At 48.4% G+C, this 14,884-nt stretch overlaps 1 protein-coding gene across 2 annotated transcripts in view; it reads right to left on the bottom strand.

Moving 5' to 3' along the window:
* The window catches only part of ERG (ETS transcription factor ERG), a 149,115-nt gene extending 136,105 nt beyond the window's left edge, over positions 1 to 13,010 (bottom strand). Inside the window, exon 1 of one of the 2 annotated variants that reach the window (XM_064647049.1) lies at positions 12,801 to 13,010. The gene's annotated coding sequence lies outside the window, so the exon portion shown is untranslated. The remainder of the gene's footprint in view (positions 1 to 12,800) is intronic. The other variant, XM_064647046.1, reaches the window with a different exon arrangement.
* Positions 13,011 to 14,884: the final 1,874 nt, after the last annotated feature.

The following is a 14,884-nucleotide window of genomic DNA, read 5'->3' as shown; positions in this document are numbered from 1 at the left end:
TAAAAGGCTGCATGAAGCATCAGTAAAACCTGGTTGTTGTGTCTGCAGCCAGAGAGAGTCTAAGAAAACACTTCAGCCTTCATCTGTTCTTGGTAAACACAAGGCCAGGACACCAAACACTGAGCCCCAAACTTCGCTTTCCAAGGGGAAACACCAGGTCTCCTTGGGGTTGGAACTGGGTGATCTTTATGGTCCCTTCCAACCCAAACCATCTTATGGTTGTCAAGGGTGTGAGTAACCTGAGCAGGAGACAGGGCTCAACCTGGTCTGCCCAGAGCAGGGAGAAGCACAGAAGAAAGGGAAGGGGCAATCCTTGAAGAAAAGAGCATCTGGCCCAGATATACGAGTTAAACGAGGTCAGACCACTGCTACTGATGCTGCTCCTCAGCCACCCAGTCCCAGCAGTGTCCTGAAGACCCAGCACCTCCCTGACCCAGTATCTCTTATTTCCTCTAGCAGAACACTGAGCTGGGACTGAAATTTAACCATTTCTAAAAAAAAAACTTAACTACTCCTGCAGCAGGAAACACTGAGACTGATGCAGAAAGGATTCCAGATGCACCCTCACGTGTCCTCGTGTACCCACTGAGTCCTGTGCCATTACTAGGCAAAGGCAAAGACTTCCCCACCCAGGTGGGCATCCCAAAGGCAGGCTGGAAGGCAGAGGATGCACCGGCACTGCTCCCAACAGGTGGATGAGCTGGTATCCTAGGAAAGGACATCCAGTGCTGGGGCTCCCAGTGCTGCACCAGCACGAGCCACAGCGCTCGTGGGCCACCAAGCCCCGCATTGCCACACTCCCATGTGTTCAAAAGGCATCTCCAGCATGCTTCCCAAACACAAACACTAAATTATTATCTGAAATTACGGGGTTTGTGTTTTTCTGAAGCGTTTGCCCCGTGCTGAGGCTGAAAATGGACAGTCTGCGGTCTCTTTTTACGAAGCTGTTTTTATCCTCTGGGAACCGAAGTGGTGAACCACTAATGGCAAGAGCGTTTTTCTCATTATCAGTTACAATGTTAATGAGTCTTATTTAAGCGAGAAGTATTTTAAAACCTTCCAGCCTTGCATGTACAGTTATTAGGCTTCAGACTGTTTATTGTGTCTTCTCTTCAGAAAGTTCTTTTATGATGTTAAATGGAAGAGGCCGTTTCAAGACCAGGCAGCAATTTGCATCAGTAAACACTTTTAGGAACATGTTGCTCTGGTGTCTTAAAACTGACTCATTTTCAAAATCCCTTGCCTGAAGGTTCAGTGCACTCTAGTGTTCAGGTCTAACTGTAAATAGCTAAATGTTCAATTAAAATCGTGGTCTAGCAGCTGAAGCAAAGGCAGGGTTCAATCCCAGTGTACCAAGCTCTGCTTTGCAGTCTTGTGCAAATTGCTCAGCTCACTCTCGGAAAACACTGACAGAAACAAAGTGTTTCAAATTTGTTTGCCCTAACCTTCCCTCTCCAGGAGTCCAGAGCCACCCACACACACCAGCACAGGTCACAGAGGTTATTTTCACACAAGGAGCATAAGGGATTTCTGTTGGCTTCCCTTTCTTTCAAGCCCCATCCCAATGGTGACATGGAAGAAAAGAGAGGCATCATCACAGCTACCAAGTGGCACCAGTGGGGATATATCCAGGGTTGGAACGGGAATGGACAGGTTTAGGAAGGGTAGAAAGCCAAGCATAAAGGCTTTGGCACCAGAAAAATCAGACCACATTCATAAAACAACAGCTCAACATTTCAATAAGTATTGAACAAAGTGGTTGCCAAAGGGCTGCTGTCATCTCCAGGAAAAGCAAGCATGCCACACATATTTCCTGTGCACGCTGATCCTGGGGGAACAGTAAAAACTGGTTATTGCACAGACCTACTCTAAACGTTCTCACTTTCATAATACACAGGAGTGTTTTCCCCCCGCATCCATTTTTTGCTCCAATCCATTGGTGGGCAGCATACCTGACTCAGCTTTTAAGTTCTTGTGTTCTTCCAGGATAATTGGCCCTATGGGACTTTAATCTAAATGGAGTGTATCTTTGTAGGGACCTTGTAGAGGTATTTCCAATGTTTAATGGTCTCCTGAATTACTACTTTCCTCCCACTGAGAAGGAAATGGGCTCAAGCACTGCCCGTTTCCCAGTGGCATTCATTACCTCTGGAAACACGGATGTGCAAACAGCATCCCCGAGCCCATCCCATGCACCAAAAACACAAGGAGAGGTGAACATTCATCCCCCTTAACGGAGGAACACTTGCTCCCCACCAAGCAAAGAATCCCCTCACATGGAATTACTCCAGATCCACCCATTTGGGCTCACCCCAGGAGGGGGAGGCAACCAGACCCCGGCACAGCTCGCTGACTCCGGGTGACCTGGTGACACGGGCACGTACCTGCCCGTGATGTGGGAACAGGAATGTGGCCACGTGGGGTTATTTGTTGCCTTTCCTTGCGCAGCCATTTCTCAGACCACTTTCTAATGTCTTCCAGACCATCAGCAGCCCCTCAGACCATATGTGGAGTAGCACCACCGTGGAGTAACTGCTTAATGAGTTACTCTCCCAGCCTGCAATAAGGCTCCCCCTCAGGAGCTGGGAGGCATCTCACTGCCTGCCAAGAGGCACAGTGGAGAAAGGACTGTCAATACCTAATTTAAAATGCTTGCAATTACAGCACTACAGCAGCAACATTTTGTTTACCTAAAAGCCAAGTCCCTCCTTCGTTCCCTCTGCCCCCCTGGCAAACAAATGTCAGGCACATAAACACGCACAGAGTGGGGGTGTAATTGTAAAAGCTGTGCCCTTCGGTGTGTGGTGGTGAGGAAAACCTGGTGTATGGCACATCAAACCTGGCTGCAAGCCCTGGCACACCACCAGCTGCACCCCTCTAGGGAAGGCTGTGCTCAGAGCAGTGGGACCCTTGTCACCCCAGGGCCACCTCTGTGCCCAGTCTGTGACCACAGATAAATGAATATTCTTATTACACAGTGTTTGCTGTGCTTCTGCTTCTTTGGGTGAGTTTGTCTTTGAAACTGTTTCAGTGCTGGTGATTAAGGCACCCAGGCTTTCCAAACTTTGCTGAACCTGAGCCCAGGGTGCCAAAAAGGCTGATGGCACCAGGCTAGGATCAAAAGCAGTGTGGCCAGCAGGACATGGGCAGTGATTGTCCCTCTGTACTAGGCACTGCTGAAGCCCCTCAAGTCCTGTGTCCAGTCCTGGGCCTCTCAATTCAGGAAAGACATGGAGGGGCTGGAGCGTGTGCAGGGAAGGGAACAGAGCTGGGAAGGGGCTGGAGCAGCAGGAGGGGCTGAGGGAGCTGGGGGGGCTCAGCCTGGAGAAAAGGAGGCTCAGGGGGGACCTTCTGGCTCTGCAACCCCCTGACAGGAGGGGGGAGCTGGGGGGGGGTCGGGCTCTGCCCCCAGGGAACAAGGGACAGGAGGAGAGGGAACAGCCTCCAGCTGTGCCAGGGGAGGCTCAGGTTGGACATCAGGAGGAATTTCTTGTTGGAAAAGGTGTTCAGGCACTGGAAGGGGCTGCCCAGAGAGGTTTGGAGTCCCCATGTCTGGAAGTGTCCCAGGAAGGCCTGGCTGTGGCACTCAGTGCTCTGGGCTGGGGGACAAGGTGGGGATGGGGCACAGGGGGGATCCATGGGCTGGGAGGCCTTTTCCAACCTCAATGATCCTGCGATTCTGTAACACAGAAAACTTCCAAACAAGCTCTACTGAAAAACTGGAGTTTAAGAGTTTCCCCGTGGTGTTCTCAGCTCCGTTTCAGACAACACAAGTGCTGCTGGAAGGGAACACTCCTCATTCAGTGTTAGGTTAGTGACAGTCCTGTGTGTCCCCCAAGACTGCTGGGCCTTCCCTCCCTTTTCTGACCTGTTGAAATCTCCTGTCTCGCTGAAGGAAGAGGAGACAATATGTAAAAGGTGAAGTGCTTTGGCTGTAAATGTCATCATATCCAAGACGCCTTTCAAATTTAAACCAGAAAAAAACAGGATTCCCCAGCAATAGGAAGCTACTGGGTCCTGTAAGGAATTAAAAAGAGACCTTGACAGCAAATCTTCACTGACTCCTTGCTGCCAAGGGACTGGGAGGAGGCCAGAGATGGAGCAGGAGGGAGTTGTGAGACCCACGGGTGTATGACCCATGTCTCCTCCTCTTTGAAAGATGAGCCCACACAGAGAAAGTGGAAATTCTCTGAGCTCCTACAAGGGAAATTTTATCAGGAGAAAAAGCAGTGCCCGTTTCCTGCGCTGAAAAGACAGTGCCTTTAAATGCTGTAGTAACTGGGGGGATATAAGGCTTTAGGAAATGAACAGTGAGAACACTTCTAGGGCTTTCCAGCCCCAGTAGAAACATGAGGAAGAAACACTTAAGCTGAAGAGCTCTGTCCCCTCAGAAGCCAGCAGAGAAGCTTCAGCCACTTCAGCAAGGTCAAGATTTCATCCCCTGAACAGAAATTCAGAGTTTTCAAACCTTTTCATGGGTTGTTCTGGCAAGGAGGAGGAAGAGGAATTTATGGGTTGGTTGTTTTTTTCCATGTAAAACCAACTGAAAGTGGTAAATATGTTAAAAGGGGCTTGTTGTTTTTCTTTTCAAGAGAGCAACATTCCAAAAAGAGAACAACAGGACTGTCAAACATCCAGGAGCACATGTGGTCTGCCTACACCACTGGTTTTGGGTTTCCCTGCACCAGCCAGGCCCCAGCTTCCTACCAAACCATTAAAAAAAGAGAAGGAGACGAGAGGTCAAAAATTCAGTATCACCTACTTAGCCGAGAGCGACTTTTCGTGAAATGATTTGCCTTGCTAATGCTTTCCATGGAATGCAAGATCAGGGTGGGGATTTCGGGAAGAGCCCGGCTCCATCAGCCTTCCCAGGAGCTGCAGGGGCCCTCAGCCCACTGGCGTGGGGGTTACTTGCCTCTCATGTGAGTGTCAACCCCTTCAGGGCTCTGGTTGCCAGCGATGATTTGTTTCCTCGCAGGTCCATAAACACTCACAATTACGTCAGTGTGGTCTCAGGCTCATTTTTAGCTGAGGCCACTCACGTGGTCCAAGAGGAACCCAGAGGCCATGGTCAGGAGGAGCCTTGCCGTGCCTCAGACAAACCCACTGGTGTGAATTCTACTCCTGCAGGGACACAAGGCAGCCAGAAATCGGCACGGAGTCGCAGCCAGGATTCATCCAAGCGTTAACGGGCAGGAGCGAGGAATCAACGCTCTCCCACCACAAATGGTAAAGCTATCCAAGCCCAAATCCCCTCCCCACCAAATTCAAACGCCTTCCTTCTCTGCTTTTCCTGGTGTTAAACACATGTTACACACGCCTTACAAAACCTGCACGCAGTTTCGAAGCAGGGGCTGAAGTGCAGCAAACATCCCTGCTCTCACTCCCATTTCTGCTTTCCAAGAGAAGTGCCAGAGAAAAGGATTCTATTTTTGTAAGAGTTTAAAGGGCACGGTCAGAAAAGTGACTATGTAAAAATGGCACCTTTTCATCCAGCAGATCTGCTCCCAGTGAGTATTCTGAGTCATGTCTGCTTACTTTAGTGACCAAAATAGACTTTTACTACTTCTCACTCCTCTTTAGTCCTGTGGAACCAACACAGCAAAGAGGGAGTTATATAAATCCTATCCTGGATCAAAACCTGGCAGGAATTATTAACCAAGTCCAAGGGGCAGAAATGAGGGATGGATGTGGGTGGCTGAGGGGGCAGTGCCCCATCCCGCTGCTTCCCTGTCCCACGCCCCACGTGCCACATCACACAGGGAGATGTTAACTGAGAGGAGAGCAGCTCAAATTCCTTCCATCCCAGCTCCTGCACCCTTCAGCAAACCTGACCCCCCCCCATCCCACATTACTGCTCTGCAGACCGACCACAGACAGAGCTCCCCGGGCTCACATTTGGTTACAAACCCTCTTTCCTGTGAACTGTCATGGAAATCACAAGCAAATAACAAACGCAGAGCTCGCCCCTCCTTCCCACTGGCTCGTGCAGAGCTGCTCTGCAAGCCTGCCTGCAGCTCCAGAGCTCAGCTGGGCTCCTTGCAGGGACCACTGGCACGTCAAGACACAGATCAGGGGCCCAAAAACTGCCCCTGTGCCCAAGGCCAGGCGTAAATCTTATGCCCTGTCCAAACCAAGCTTTCCATAACTGTGCTTTGAGAGATTTAAGCAAAGTAGAGACCCAGGGTTGTCATCTGTACAGTTGGTAAAACCCTTTTGAGCAGGATGAGATACTGGACCAGCCTAAAACCAAAAAAAAATCACCTTAAATGGATATTGCTGTTCTCTGCATTAGCAGAACAAAACCCTGATAGAAAGGCATCAGTATTAATCCACTCCTATCTTACTCTAAAAGCTAAAAGAAATGATGCCTAATGTTTTCATTATCCAATTTTTCAATGAAGTTAAAAGAGAGCAGTGCAGAAATCATAGAAGGGCTTTCTGCTGCTATTTCTGACGTTTCTATTTGTGTTTCTATTTCTCAACTGGACAACAAAAGGGATGTTTGACAGTAAAAATTAAAGTATTATGCAGTAGGTCAACTTTAAAATGAATATAATAAATAAGCAATAAGACTGAATCCCAATAAAAGGATTGTAAAATATTCATCTGGTCTCTCTGCTGTACTTTTAATAACATTTTTTTCCTTCAGTCTCCCTCAGATCAGCTGCTGGGGCCTGGGTTGGTCTCTGGATACAGAATTCAGTCTATGCCAGCCATCTGAAAGCCAAGACACCCACTCCTGCAATCCCTATCCCTACCCAAAATGATGCACCTTCAGTGCCTTTCCCAAAAGTCTCAGACTGGCAAGATTTACACAGCTACTGTCAACCAGGTGCTTGATTTTCAGATGGCTACAGTGAGGTGAGGTGAATTCCACCCTCCTAAAACCACTTTGGAGTCTCATCACTTCTCCACACAGAAGAACAAGGCTCCCAGGTTCAGATTTCTCCAGGCTCTTCAGCTGAAGAGGGTGATTAATTGCTTTGCTGAAATGAAGCCTTGGTTGTGCCTGCAAAGAAGGTGCTCTTGGTGGTGTCAGGATGTTGACACACATATTGGTGACAGATGATTTGGCTTGTCTTGATGGCAAGAGCTACAGAGGCTGTCACAGACCGTTTGCTATAAATACATAAAAATACCAGAGAACTTATAAATGTAGAAAAGGAATGAAGAGCATCAGCCCAAATTCCCAGTTTCACCTTCTGGCCAACCTAATGAAATTCAAGAAAAGGCACAAGATATCCACCAGGACCAAACTAGATCTTAATTTGATATTAAATCCCTTATTTTATCTTCATGTGATATAAAACCTTTGATTTTTCTTTTTCAAACCTGCTTTTAATGCAGCTTTTTGCACAAGACTGTGCAAAAAACCTCCTTCTATAAGCCTTTGAAGAGCCAACCACAATCAGAACAATCAATGGAACTGTGTTTCTTTGGAAAAATGATGGAGAACTTTTCCCATGACTGCTTTGCAAGTCCTGCAAAAAATCAGCTGCTTTTTCAAGCAGATTTTTCAGTTTAGTCTCAGTGCATGTTGTAACGCAACATCTTAATGTTACTTTAGTAGTTAATCCTTTGTGTATAATTTGTGAACTCTATAGAGAGCAGTCCATTTTATAAACAGAATTTTAAACCACCGGGTTTAAATTTATTGCAGGGTTTATTCAGAACTGACAAAGCCTCCTTAGAAAACGGAATTTTGCTTAGAAGCCTTTCCTTCTGCATAACTACTAAACTTCCTTCTTTATAAAGCCCTTTTCACTTACACAGAAAAATATAAACCATGACAGAAATGTAGTTTGCCTAAAGTAAATTGTTTAAAAGCCATATTTCATTTTTTTTTGTTCTTGTTTAACTAGAGTAATTTACAGAAGAAGATACTTGTGCAATTTTCTAAATCCACATGATTTTTAATATACATTTAACTGCACTGAAACAAATCACACAGTGACTTCATGCACTGTAGCTACTGAGTATAAAAAATATGTGACTACTTGAAAGAGGAGGGTTTTTTCAGTCAAATCAGGTCAAATATACCACGTACATCCATACTTAATAAGCTACAAATAACCAACTCAGTGCAAGACCAGAAAGTATAATGAAAAGCTCAAAGTGTAAGCCTTTAAAATTAGGAGAAATCAGTCAGATTTCACAAAACATTTTGTTGTAAGTGGTTTACAGGGCAGCAAACTGCTCCTCCTATGCTCCCAGCACTAGAAAAGCGAAACAAGACCTGGACAGCTGATAAATCAATGCACATTTTAACAGCAGACAGTCGGAAAAAAGAAAAAAAACCAAACCCTTACCAACAGTGGAAAGCAGAAGGAAAAGATGCTCATTCAGCAGGCAGCGGGATGCAGGTTTGGGATGAGGGCAGGTCAGCAGGGAGAGAAAGCTCCTCCTGACCCGCTCCCACCTGCAAAGCCTTCGTGGGGCTGCCTCTGACCAGGTGCTGCAGTCAGGGCTGTGACCTGCTCTGCTCTCATCAGGGAAGGAGCTGTGTGTGAGCCACAGGCAGCATTCCCAGACTCAGCAGGAACAGCCTCCAGCTCCTCCGTGCTGCCCCATCCCGCCCGGACACCCCAAACCGCTCTCCCGCTGCAAGCTCCAGCAGACTTTCCCTCCCGTCGCCGTTCCTTTGCGAGGTGAAAAGAAAACAAGCCCGTTTCATTACAGACCTCCTGGAGAAAGCTGAAAACTTGGGTGTCTTAAGAGGGGCTGATTGAAACCACATTTAGGTGGTATTTGTTTAACTCGCCTCGCTCGGCGCTCCGGGCCCGCCGGTGCTCATCGCTCCCTACAAGCCAACCTGGCTTTTCCCAATCAGCAGCTAATTAGGTGCCTGAGGTTCCAAGCTACCTGACAAATTCAGAGGGCCTGGAACACAGCAGAAGGCAGTATTTGTTTGCAGGAGCTTTGGAATATCCCACCAATGTTGCTGAGGGTCTAAGACCAGCAGAAGCTCAGCATCTTTCCAAAGGCTGGAAGCAAAGCCACTGCTGGGACACCTTAATAAGCACCTGGGTATCTTCTCACGTGGCCTCCAAATTAAAATTAATCAAAAGATCTCAAGGTAAGACCAAGTGCCCACTTGTGCTCAGCCACAACTTCCCAGTCATAGTGGTCACCCAGAGTTGTGTGGCTTCCAGTCAAGGCCCTTGGTTTCAAACCAACCTCTATCAAAGCCTGTTGCATCTCCAGCCCAAGTGAAAACATGTGTTTATTGTTTCCTCTTCGGGCAGACGATTAATATTTATACCATGCGTTATCAAACAAAAATAACTATGTATTTTGTTCCTGGAATAATGGGGCTTTTTTTCCCTTATTGGAAAGAAGTTGTGCCAAGGAGGGATTTCAGCTGATGCAAGCAGCGTGCAAGAACAATCCACTTACCGTGGCAGCTTTGTAAATTAAAAAAGGGGCATTTCAGAACGAGGGGAGGGGGAGGAAAATGAGTTTTGTGGTGCAGCCTCACACTCCACACAAGGAAAAGTGCCACCCAAGTCAGCAGGAGACACTCCTGCCACAGCAGAGCGGGAAGCAGGCGTTTTGCAAATCCATTCATGCTTATTTTAGATCAAGTATCATTTTTGCTCTCAAACGACATAAGAAAATACCTCTGAGCACACGTTCGACTTCTGATCCATCACCCATTAACAAGGACGTGCCCTGCGTCCACAACAGAACAAACTCCTTGGTGTTCATGGTGAAATTACTGTTTCTTGAATTCAATCAAGCCCTCCACATTATACCCAGCCCACTAAATATAAATAGAAGAGGTTAAAATGCAGTTTAAATATAACAGATATGTCCGCAGCTCCATATTTAGAGATACCCTTTAATTTTTTTCCTATTGCCTACTTTTTACTTACATTTAAATTTAGCAAAGTAATTTTAGGCTGCCCAGTTTTCTACCTACACTGGTTAACTACGCTGTGAAGGAAACATATTAGATTTTCTCCGCTTATATAATTATTTTCTAAAGAGATAGAAATTCTCTTGACTCAAACCTTCAACCAAAAGACAAAACAATGTTTGATTTTGCTGGGAAACCTGCCTATTGAAAAGTTCATGGCCAGAACCACACTGGGAAATAAAAAATACTCCATTGGCTGTGAAAGTGGCCAGTTGTGGGTATAATGAAAACCAGTGTGGTGTTATCACACAAAAGGTAATTCTTCCAACCCAAGACAAACATCATTATAATTCAGGCTGAAAATATCTTGCCCGTGTGAACTTTTTTTTTTAAACAAAAGCATTTTAAGTCAACCCTGTAGGAAAACTAACACACAAAGCATAAAGTAATCCCTGGCCTACCTTCCCAGCTGGACAGAAAACCAGTGGGCAGCTTTAGGCACTCAGGGCTAAGGCTGCACCACTGACCTCAGCTGATATGGATCAGGCCCAAAGGGCCCTTTCCGACCTTCCCCCCTGTCAACAACTTCCACCTCGACTTTGGGACACAGATTTCCACAGAGCCACTCACATGATTGAAAGTTGTGCCTTTACAGCTGCCTTTTCCTGAGAAAAGTTAACAACTATTCATTGAAAAGAAAATGGCAAGCTTCCTGATAGTGGGGGGGAAAAAAACACCCAACTCAATAGATATTCAAGGGAAAAGGCTCATTTCAACCCAAACATTTTCAATTATTTTGTTGTTACCTGCTTGTAACTCCTGGAGCATTTAGCAATGCAGAGGCAAGGAAAGGAAATGTAGCATGCAATGTTTCGGGGCTACCAGATGCCACCAGCACCACAAATGCTCCTCGTGTGTTTTTTTTTGATCCTTGCTGGAGGAGGAACTGCTGTGTGTGAAGCCATGAAAACCAAACACTCTGCAGAGGGAGAGCCATGAGCCTCACACTGGGACACTGAAGCCCTGGAGTTCTGGAGAAAGTGCAGTGGGAGAGGATTTGCCTCATCAGTAGCCAGGTATTTTGTTCAAACCGACTGGATTACAAGTCTTCCCAGGGTTTTCTGTTTGTTTACACAACTCCAGGCACACACAGAAAATAAGCTTCCCACAGCAGAGCAGGTAGCAAAGGCACATTCACGCTGCCTGCTCTGAGGCAGAATTGTCATTTAAACACTGACAACAGCGGGATCCAACCTGCTATTCCAGGCAGAAAAGGTCTAATGAATGAACATACAAATGAGCATCTTTGTGGTGAGAGACACAAGTTTGTAACAACCTGGGTTTTAAGCTCGTGGTTCCCATCACTGTAAATCCTCACTGGACTCACACACTTCTTGACAAAGACCTCAAACTCACTTAAAAGAAAGAGTGAAAAGCCACACAGGCACTACGGCTTATAAACCATCAGAAGAAATATATATCTATTAGAATACATCTTTAAGAACCAAATGCTACAGAAATGACAATCCAAATGTAACACCTTAGGAGCAAAAAGTCCAACTAATCACACCTAGGACTTACACTGACAGATCATTTATAAAATTCCTGGAACATGTAACTCTATCCAGTACTATATGATTTGTTTAACTTTGGGACTAAATTGGGGGAGGTGGGGACAGATGCTGTTCAAAGCTCTAAACCCTGAAATGGTTTTGAAGGTGATTTTTGTCTTGCAAAGTTTTTCAAAGAATTTGCCATTGTTTCCCCACGTAAGCGTATGAAAGAGAAAATAAGAACTGATGTTACTATTCCAATGTACCATATCTTTGTTTTTATAAGTGCCCTTTAAGAAACAGATAAGATAACCAACATAAAAATGTATTTGAGGTATGGCTTGGTTCATTTTTGCCTTTACATATTTACTTTTAATTAGGAAGCTGTCAATCTATTTCTTTTCCTTGATTCTCCTATCAGTTCAGGTGTGCCTGAAATCACATACCTGATACACGTACCCTGATGAAAGTTTACATTTCACACCCCAGTGAGAAGCTGTCTTTGTCTGCTTCACTTGTTTCAGTGAAACCAGGGAAGTGCTTGAAGGGTTAAACCAAAGGAATGTGACATTTCTCCATGTGCAGTTCATAGACCTATCCTGGTTTTCCTAATGGACTCAAAATTACATGGGCAGAATGCAATTTCCAAACTCGTCCTCCAGAACCGAGTTAATTCAGAGAACGACACTTCTGAGTCCAAACAAAAACTTCATTAAAGAAAGAGCAAGTTTCCTTGCGCCGCGGGTTCTTAGCGAAGGCAGCAATGAATGGAAGTTTACGTTAGGCAGAACTCGCGACTTCAGCTTTTGTAAATATAATTACGCGCACTCCAAACCCCCCAGCAGAGTCATCTGCTCACCAAAACACGGCTCTGCATGTCCCTTACTCCGACAAGTACCATCACCTACTCAGAACAGCGCAGGTAGCTGAGGGTTTTCCTACCCGCCGGCTTTTAAAAAGCCGATAGAGGTGTTAGTTAATTGAATGATGAATTGATGAAAGAATTACAAAGGCTCGTAGTACGAACCAGCGGGAAAAGGGGGGGGGGGACGGACGATGGCGAGGGAGAACGGGGGCGCGATATAATTTTTGCCCGAAAAGACATCAGCCAGCCCGAAGCCAAAGAGCCTTAATGCTTCAAAAGTTGAGGGAGCTCGGGAAGAGTTCTCCCGCAGAGGATGCGCGGCTGACCTGCCGAGCCCTCGGGGCTGCCCCGCTCCACCACCGACGTGCGCGGAGAGGGGACACCGGACCGTCCCCCCGCCGCCCCCGGGAGCCCATCCCGGTCCCTGCCCGGTCCCTGCCCTGCTGTCCCCGCTGTCCCCGCTGTCCCCGACGGCCGCTCCCCCCCCGCCCCATCGCAGCCCCGCTGGGAAAGGACTTACCGGGCGGGGGCTGGGGGCGAGTCCGGGCTCCTGGGGAAGGGGAACGGGACGGGACGGGACGGGTCGGGATGGGGGAAGGCAGCGGCCGCCGGCGGCGGGAGCGAGGGAGGGAGTGAGGGAGCGGGCGAGGGGACGGCGGCGTTGCTGACTGCGGTGAGTCACTTCAGTCGGGACGGGCTCAGCCCATCGCGCTGGCCCCGGGCTCCGGGCGCCTCTGCCTCTCTCTCCAATCGCCGAGCGGGGCCGCCGCCGCTCCCCGGCGCTTCCCCCGCCGCCGTCGGGGCGGCCCCGCCGGGCACCGGCGCCCCCCGGGGCGCTCCGGACCCCCCAATGCTCCCCCCCGGTCCCTGGAGTCCTCCCCCGCTCCGCACGGGAGGGGCCGGGCGGAGCTGGAGGTGAGCGGGACCCGCAGGGAGGGGGGACACGAGGCCGCCGGGGGCTCGGTTGGGCTCGGCTCTGCTGGGCTCGGCTCAGCTCGGCGGGGCTTCGGTAACAAGAGCCGGATTTAAGGGGCGAGAACAAGCGTGCGGTTGTCGCGGGGACCCGACGGGAAGCCCGAGCCTAAGCCCGGCCTCTCCCCAGGTGGCTGCGGGGGGTGCGGAGGGCAGCGGGATAAATAACGGGATGCACCGAAATGTAAAAGGGGGAGAGGGGACTGGTCCGGCTGAAACCGAGAGGGATGAGCGCCCCATCCCCCTGGGGTGCAGGGGATGCATCCCGACCGTTCCAGTGGCACTCACCTCGCGGGGAATCCCAGCGGGAGGAGGGCGAACCGGAGAGAAGCGGGAGGTGCGCCCCGTCCCTCCAGGGGCTCTTTACCGAGGGGGCACCGCTTCTCCCCTCCGCCGCCTCACCCCGACCTTCCCCGGGCTCGCCGAACCGCCGGGCATCGCCCGCCGCTCTCCCCGGCGCTTCTCCGCCGAGAATCAGCGTCCAGAGCAGAAAACCCAGTAGTCCCTTAATTAAAAATAATAATAATTAAAAAAAAAATTAAAAAAATTAAAAGCGTCTCAGTTTTTAAGGCAGAGCTACATAATGTATTAATTGGTCGCTATTAGCATGCAGTTTTATTGAGCATAGCACACACAGAAGTCTGATTGTGAGCGAGGAGTGTTTTCAATGAAAGTGGAGTTATTTTAGCTGCAGACATGTTTACATTTCTGTGGTTTAGTCTATAACTTTCTCTTTTTCTTGCTTCAGGATTCTGCTCCATGAAGCAAAGCCCTTAGCTCCCAGACATTCCAAAAAGTCTGCCAAAATAATAGGGGGAAAAAAAAAAAGGAGGAGAAATAAAAAAAAAAACACACACAGAGACCCCCAAGTCTGGGTCAGGCTCAGGGCTGGGTATGGGCAGAGCGAGTATACCCCCTCCTCACTCACCCTCTCCAGTTAAAAAGCCTTCAGGGCTCCATTTCCTGTTTTTAAGGAAAAAATAAAGCGGGTCTAGGACTGATTTTAGACGCTGCCTAGACCGGGGCTGGTGGGTGCCGAGGACCTTTAACTCTCTCGATGCCAAAGGGTCCGGGCAGCCACACAACTTTCCTCCCTCAGAGCCGCCACAGCAAAAAGATGGGCTTTTTGTCCCTCTGTGCATTTTTTTTGGGTGATTTAAGAACCCGAAGGTCCCGAGCAACAGCTTGGTGCACAAATTAGCAGAGTGAAGAGGCAAAATATCCCAAAAGTGGGACTGAGCCCCCTGTGCCACAGCAGCACCCACCTATGGAGATCTCCTGGTGAGCTTGGGTGGTTCCTTCCCCCCAGCCCACGGTGCAGAGCAGGGCACTGTGTTGTTGCTCACCCCGCCTTCCCCACAGCCTGCCCTTCTCTGGGCAGGCGGCATCACTCCTGTGGCCCTCGGTGAGTGGGTGTGAAAACAACTCGAGCTTCTGGATATTAAATCCACAGCTCTGGAAAATCAAAACGGAGCAGTTTGGTTAAAATTAGGAACACGCACCGGTGAATGAAGCGAGGAAGTTGTGGGCACCTCCCCACAAAAACTACCGACTCAAGTTTTCCACTCCAGGGCTTGGGAGGGTGTGATAGGAATAGAAACGGGAGTGATCAGAATAAAGCGCTCCTGTAAT

The sequence above is a fragment of the Pseudopipra pipra genome, chromosome 2, assembly GCF_036250125.1.
Source record: "Pseudopipra pipra isolate bDixPip1 chromosome 2, bDixPip1.hap1, whole genome shotgun sequence".
NCBI lineage: Eukaryota > Metazoa > Chordata > Aves > Passeriformes > Pipridae > Pseudopipra > Pseudopipra pipra.
The sequence above is the reverse complement of the archived record's forward strand: the minus strand, read 5'-3'. Positions and strand labels throughout refer to the sequence as shown.